Consider the following 7162-nt stretch of genomic DNA (forward strand, 5'->3'; position numbering starts at 1 on the left):
TCCCTTTATTTTTCCTGTCCGGTCCACCTCTTCCCAATACAAGCAACGTGCTAATTCTTGTTCCGTGGACTACACCAAGCCACCTCTCTCTCCGCTCCGATTTCGTCTCTCCGTCCTGCTTTGAGTTCGTCACGGGCGGCGGCCGGTAGTCCGCGAAACTTATCTGCCAAATGTGTCAGTTCTATAATAATATTTTTCTCTCATAAAAAGTTAATAAATAGTATTAACTTATCAGTTAAGCGAACAGACTGAAATTAAATACATATATTTCATAACAGTATTATATCATACGAGGACTTCTATAATATGCCAATAAATATTCTTACGAGAAACAGTTTATTTGGCTACTATGGACTGCGATCGAGCTGTCGGCTGCCGACCGTGTGAGATCGAGACCATTCAATCACCGTCGTCCTTTTTGTAGATGTTGCCAAAGACAACGTGTGTAGGGGTTAGTTCTAGAAGTGACTGCTTTTCATAAGATCTTCCATGACAAATATATCAGATCCCAACTTGGACCCACATATATCCAAATTTAGATAAAGCAATTCCTGACGAGACAACTCAAAAAGATCTTTTCTGTTCCAGTCCTACAAACATTTGTTGTATTTCCCATTCATGTGAACGTAGACTTCATGTCACAAAATTCTGCAACTTAATTTTAAGGTCTTGTTTAGTTCGTGAAAAGAAATTTTTTTAGGTACTATAGCACATTTGTAAAAGATTCGTCTCGCAAAATACATGAAAACTATGCAATTAGTTATTTTTAATCTATATTTAATGCTCTATGTATGTGTCTAAACATTTGATGTGATGAGGCGAAACATTTTTAGGTGGGAACTAAACAGAGCTTAATTTGTTTCAACCTGAACACCAGCTGAAATTTCCTTCCTAATTAACAAATTAGCTATTGTGGTCGACCTTTTACCTCTACCTATCACTAGCACATGTCCGGACATCACTATCGTGAGTGTATTGTGACTTCTAAAATTTATATTGAAATACAATGTATTCTAAATAATGATAATGTTTAGATTTGGTAAGATTTGTTAAAAAAGAAGCCATGATTTAAGGAGAAACTCTACAATTAGAATAATCCATGGATACATGTGTCATTTGATTATTCTCTTAAGTTGTTTTAAAATTTTTAGAACGCACTGTATTATAGGACATATCTCTGCTATAACTGGATACAACAGAGGGCAGTCGGTCACCCGGTACAATATCAGTAGGATCACTTTTCGGGCCTAGCTTCTTCTATATATATTGGTAGCATTGGGGTCAGTATCAGGTCTAGCCTCTTCTATACATTGATAGTATTGGGGTTAGTGCCAGTTTAGTAGCTTCAACCAACAATGTTCTTCATTTCCCAAGTTTTACATACTTTATTATTACATTTGATTAGGGTTGATAACTAAAATTTTACATTTGATTTCATCACATATCTCCCAAGATTTGACACCGAATACATCATAATTGTAAACCATACATACATACTTAATAGGCAAAGATGAAGTCTGAACACAAGGTCTACCAAAGATGAAAAAAATTAGAGGCATTGTAAATTGACTAGGATCTAGAGCAAAAATGCAAATGATCCTACAATGCATGTGAGGTGGGCCTTGAACATGCATTGTACTTGAAATGATCTACAATTTCTTTGAAAGGAAATCCACAGAACAAATCATAATGTGATAGTCCCAGGAGATCATACCATCACATTATCAAAATCCAGCTGATAACGCAGTTCATATGTATCGAATACCTGTTACATCGTTAATTAGCAGAATCACACATCACATAGAACAACATCAAGTAGATGCGTAGCGCCTTAGGGGTGAATACTCCATCTCCACAAGCAGACTCAAACATAGGACAAGACCCTCTAATAGTCGTACTTAGGCTTATCACCCATTAAATAATTTTTAGTACAATTTATATTGGCTAGTGACTCCCATACCATGCTTTGCTTTGCTTTACGGAAAGTTGTTTGCAAGGGTAAGAGAAAAGAACCTACTATTTGGCCGTGGTTTCCTATGCAAATTTTATCATTATGTACTAGTTATTCTCAAGTTTTAACCGATCCACCCCATCCATAATCCACACAATCACACCACACTCTTACATCTCACCACCACGCTCTCTAGTTGACATTGCCTCAACGTCCTTGGGCCAGATCCTTATCCAACCCAAGGGGAAGAGAAGAAGACACCACTCTGGCACTCTCTAGTCAAGTGAAGTGAGAAACATAGGAATGTCCATAACTGTGTACATGATTATACATATAAATCGATCAACTCTGCAGAGGGATGCACCTGTACCCACAAGATCACCATCATTTGCGGCGCCCCGCCTAGGCTAATTCTGAGCTGCCATCCAACTGGTACGATACCACCCTACAACTCAGCTTTGAGTCACCCCGTAGGCACGCTGAGATTGTGAAACATAGTACCCAGCCTCTCACTGGTCACCATGTGATCTCAGGAGGGTTAGAGGATACACCCTTACCTCTCCTTACACTATCACCTACATCCTATATATGCAATAGTGGTATCACCTTAGCTAGATCATATCCGTCTCCCGCTTGAATGAGAGCGAGTGGCATGTAAGAAGGCTCTTATGGACCGGTTCTCCCAACTCAGTCTTTAGTAGGACCTGACAATATCTCTCCTCAAGTGGGAAGCTCTTCCTCCCATTTAATAAAAGAGATCCCGTCTCCAAAAAACAAAATATTTCATCCTCTAACATTATTCAACCGTGAATGAGTTTAGCCATTCGAAAAACACGCTCTTAGTACCTAGATCACACTTCACCATAAAGTGTTAGAGAAACGTTCAAATACTACTCAATAAAGAGATTCAAGCTTCCATCCTATTTCTACTTCCCCAATCCCCATCCAAATTAAAGTTGAAGAGGTCTGATCATCATGATCCGTGAGGTTATCTACCAGATGATGAAGTTAGTTGCAACTACAACCATATCACATTAGACCTTGTTCCGAAAATCATGGCTTTTCTGCTAGATTTATTAGCAACCTTTTGAAATCTTACGCATAAAACTCTTCAACACTAACCACACATGTTGTGGTGCCGCCGAAGACTAGCATAAAAACTAGCCGCCACACCTGTAGCACAAATTAAATTAGTCTAAGAAAAACTATGGCTGCTACAACTGATGTGTTAAACTAAATGGTAGCCAAACTCTTGTGGCAACCGTATGCATAACTTGGCAAAGTTTGACTGTGACCAAAACACCGCGGCAATGAAACAAGAGTTTGCACGAGACGCCCACATGTTTGGTACACTATTACCGTACTCTCTTCATTCACAAAAAAATATAATGATGGGATTCGTGCCGGTCAACTTTGACCAAGTTTATAGTAAATAATATTAGTATTTATTTAAATAAATTTGTGATGAAAATATATTCTATAGTTAATCTAATAGTACTTATTTTGTATAAAACATTATTAGTATTTTAATATAATTTCTATCTAAGTTTAAAATGATTGACTCTTTGATAAATGAGAATTATGTTCTTTTGTGGAGTTACAACTTTTGGACTCAAACCCACATTGGCTCAACCCAGACGTCACTTTGCTTAGGTTGGGCCCAGCCATGTGTGTGTGTGCGTGTTTGCAGTTGCACCAGATAGAAGCAGCCTATGCGTTGTCAAAAAAAAAAAAAAAAACAGCCGATGTATCATGGTCATGGTCATGGATGACGCATCCAACAAATTCAGGTACAACTCATGTGTCATGTGTGTGCAGAAGCGCGAGTTGGATACAGACAATAACCGTCCCAGAACCTAGTACCCCTGTCGTGTCCTGTTCTACAATTTATCTTCCAATAAATAATTAAAATTAATAGTATATACATGGTCCCTGTTTAGTGACAGGTGGAATGTCATATATAGCGTTTGGATACTAATAAAAAAACAAAATACATAATCTATCCGTTATAAAACGAATTTATTAAACCTAACTAATCTATTATTAATATATGTGTTATTGTAACATTTTATTATTAAATTATGTACTAATTAGATTTAAAAGATTTGTCTCAAAATAGTTCGTGAAATTTTTTTTAAGAAACTAAACAAGGTTAATCAACTATGCGTTGTGCATGTGCTTAGCCACTTAGTGTTCAAGTGAATTTTGGTCGGGACTCGGGAGCATCTTTTCCTTGCACTGGACTCGAGATGCTTTTTGGTACGACGGTAAAAGTATATCTAGTAATTATTAAGATCCCAGACTTAGCAATTAACATGTGTGTTTATATTTTCTATAAATTTATCTCATATTCATAAAGAAACAGTGGTAGGCAACGATGGTTATTAGTTATTAATATTAGCAACGAGGTACCTGAGTTACCAACATGCTTAAGGTTTTTTTTGTCTTTAATAGAATTCATAGAAAATTACAAATATTTGTGATATCAATGAGCACATTATAAAAATACAGTGTATGGTGTCTAATAATGATACTATTTGGTGTCAAAAGTCTTGTTTTGCGGACTGGTCATAAATTAGCTAATTGAGTTCCTCGTGGTGGAACTTGTCCACCAAGATTTAAGTCCTCGACTTGGTATGAGTGTTCATATTTTCCTCAATTTATTCTAGGATTTAACGGCGCTATGATTTCAGTGGTAGGTGACATCCCGTTGATAGCGAGGCGCCTGTGGTGACTTCATAAATCTCGTGATTTGCTGGCTCAGTCCTTCGAAGGTACTCATAGGGGTAGAATTTGCATACGTATATTTATAAAAGGTGAGTGTGCATGCGTTGTACTATATAATTCTTAAAAAAAACTCAGTGTATTTTCTAAAATTTAATTAAACATAAAAATTCAACTCTAAGAATTTATCTATTCAAGAACAAAGGGAGTACATACGTTCAAAAAAAGGTGAATATAGTTATGTGTGTATGACCCTGTTTGGCAGAGCTCCCAAAGTTGATTCTCTATTGAATGAGCTCTGCCAAACAGTTTTTTCAGAAGGAAGTGATTCTTTACTTACTCTGTATAGTGATTCTCTGAAATGAACTAAGAGGCTAATAGCTGAAAAAAGTAGCTAGCTTGTTCTGTGAAGTAATTCCCCATCTTGATTTTGAGAGTTCATGCTAAAGAACCAAAGAAAACCACTTTCAACCATAGAATCACTTCAATGAGAGAATCAACTTCTATAAACAATCCAAATCAGCTCAAGCTTTACCAAACAACTCCTATATGAATTTCTGATTGTATGCTATGTTTTCTAAAAAAAGATTTTTGTGTTCATTTTCTTGAGCCCGTTTGGATACTAAGAATTGGAACATTTGAATTTTGGTTCTATTTCCATAGGAATAAAAGCAATGGAAATTGGATTTAGATTCCAGTGCTTCTATTTGGTAATATCTATAACTATGAGAAGAAATAAACCTAAAATTATACCTTAGATGAAGCGCATGACGCTAAAATGGCTTGTTGATCAGCCAGCTTTACATATAGAGAGTTCGTTTTCAATTCTCCATTATCACTAATACAACACTAATTCTTGGATCTGCTAGTTTGTTGGAGAGGGAAAGTGTCGCTACATAGTACCCTGGATACTCTACAAGAAAGGAAGAAGATTAGTTCGACTAGGATTCCTCCCGTGTAATCTTAGAAGTAGTGCTATCCTGTAATCCTACTAGTACTCTATATAGTAAACCGACTAGGACTCTTGCCTTCTAGACAATATAAAGGAGGGAAAGATTCCCTTGATCGGTAGAAAAATGAAAAACATAACATGCCATCCGATCAATCCAATGCAAAGGGTAACACCAAACTGGACGTAAAGGCTGTTACTCGAGTTCGATCTTGAGGGCCCGAACCAGTATAAATCGACTGTCTTCTTAGTTAACCATCAAGTTCCAGCTTACACCGAAGCCCGAGAAACTGTCCCGCCTACCCCCATGGTAGTCTATCAGTGGTAAAACATCGATAGTGAAAGCCCAAGTTTGGTTTTGGTAATTAATGACACCAAGTTGCTAATGTCTTGTGTTTAAGTGATTTGAGTTAGGCATAGCAACACATGTGATGAAGGTGCATGGTGGCATGGAAAGGTGGCCACATGATTAAGAGATGAAGCATGATGTGGAGATCATGATGATAAACAAGGGAGAAAGTAAACAAGACAAAGGTATAAACATAGGGTTTTACTTTTGCCAGTCTAAGATGAGTAGAAAAGTGATTGACCGGGTTTAGGATAGATAGCCGACTATCAAGAGGGGAAATCACGGTCATCTCTCGAATCAAGTGCTACTAGGTCCATATCTTGAGCATATGCATTAGGATCTAGTAAAGTGCTAACTTAACTCCTTTAGGAAAATGTTTGTGAAAAGCTAACACACATGAACTTTGGTGGTGGACACTCGTTGGTGTTAGCACTTTTGCAAAGGAGGTGGAGTTCCTAGGGTTGAGAGGGGTTTGGGTTTCAGCACTTTTGAGAAAAACAAGTGTATATTTTCTATTGCGCCGATGGAAAATTTGGAGAAGTCACGGGAGTGTTTTCTCACTGAGAAACACTCACCGGACGCTGAGTGCGGAAGCACCGGACGCTGGCCTCAGAGTCCAATGTGCTTGACCCTGCTAGGGTTGAGCACCGGACACGCTCTGAGAGCGTCTGGTGGTTAGCGTCCGGTGTGAGGGCGTTTTGCAACCCTCCCTGTGTTTAAGTCCGGTGAGCACCGGACGCTCTGAGGTGCGTCCGGTGGTTCACGTCCAGTGATCCTGCAGGTTTGCGGAACTCTCTGCGCATGAGTTCGGTGTGCACCAGACGCGTCTGGTGCGGACTTGCAGAGCGTCCGGTGTGTTGCAGGTAGCCGTTAGAAACTGACACGGGAGATTCAAGAAGGACACGTGGCCAACCCCAGTGCACCGGACGCAGGGGGTCGAGCGTCCGGTGCTCACTTGGTAGCGTCCGGTGCCCCCGATTTCAGCCCAGTGAAAGTGGCCAACGGCTAGTTCTTTGAGGGGGCTTATAAATAGAGGGTGGCCGGCTTTGGGAGCTCAACTCTTGCACATTTGATTACTAGAGACATACATTGAGCTAGAGAACACTCCCTCCACTCATCTCCTTGCTGGATTGCTAATCCTAGTGAGATTGAGTGAGATTCAAGTGCATTGCTTTGAGAGTTGCATTTA

Source organism: Sorghum bicolor, chromosome 1 (assembly GCF_000003195.3).
Source record: "Sorghum bicolor cultivar BTx623 chromosome 1, Sorghum_bicolor_NCBIv3, whole genome shotgun sequence".
NCBI classification, from domain to species: Eukaryota; Viridiplantae; Streptophyta; class Magnoliopsida; order Poales; family Poaceae; genus Sorghum; species Sorghum bicolor.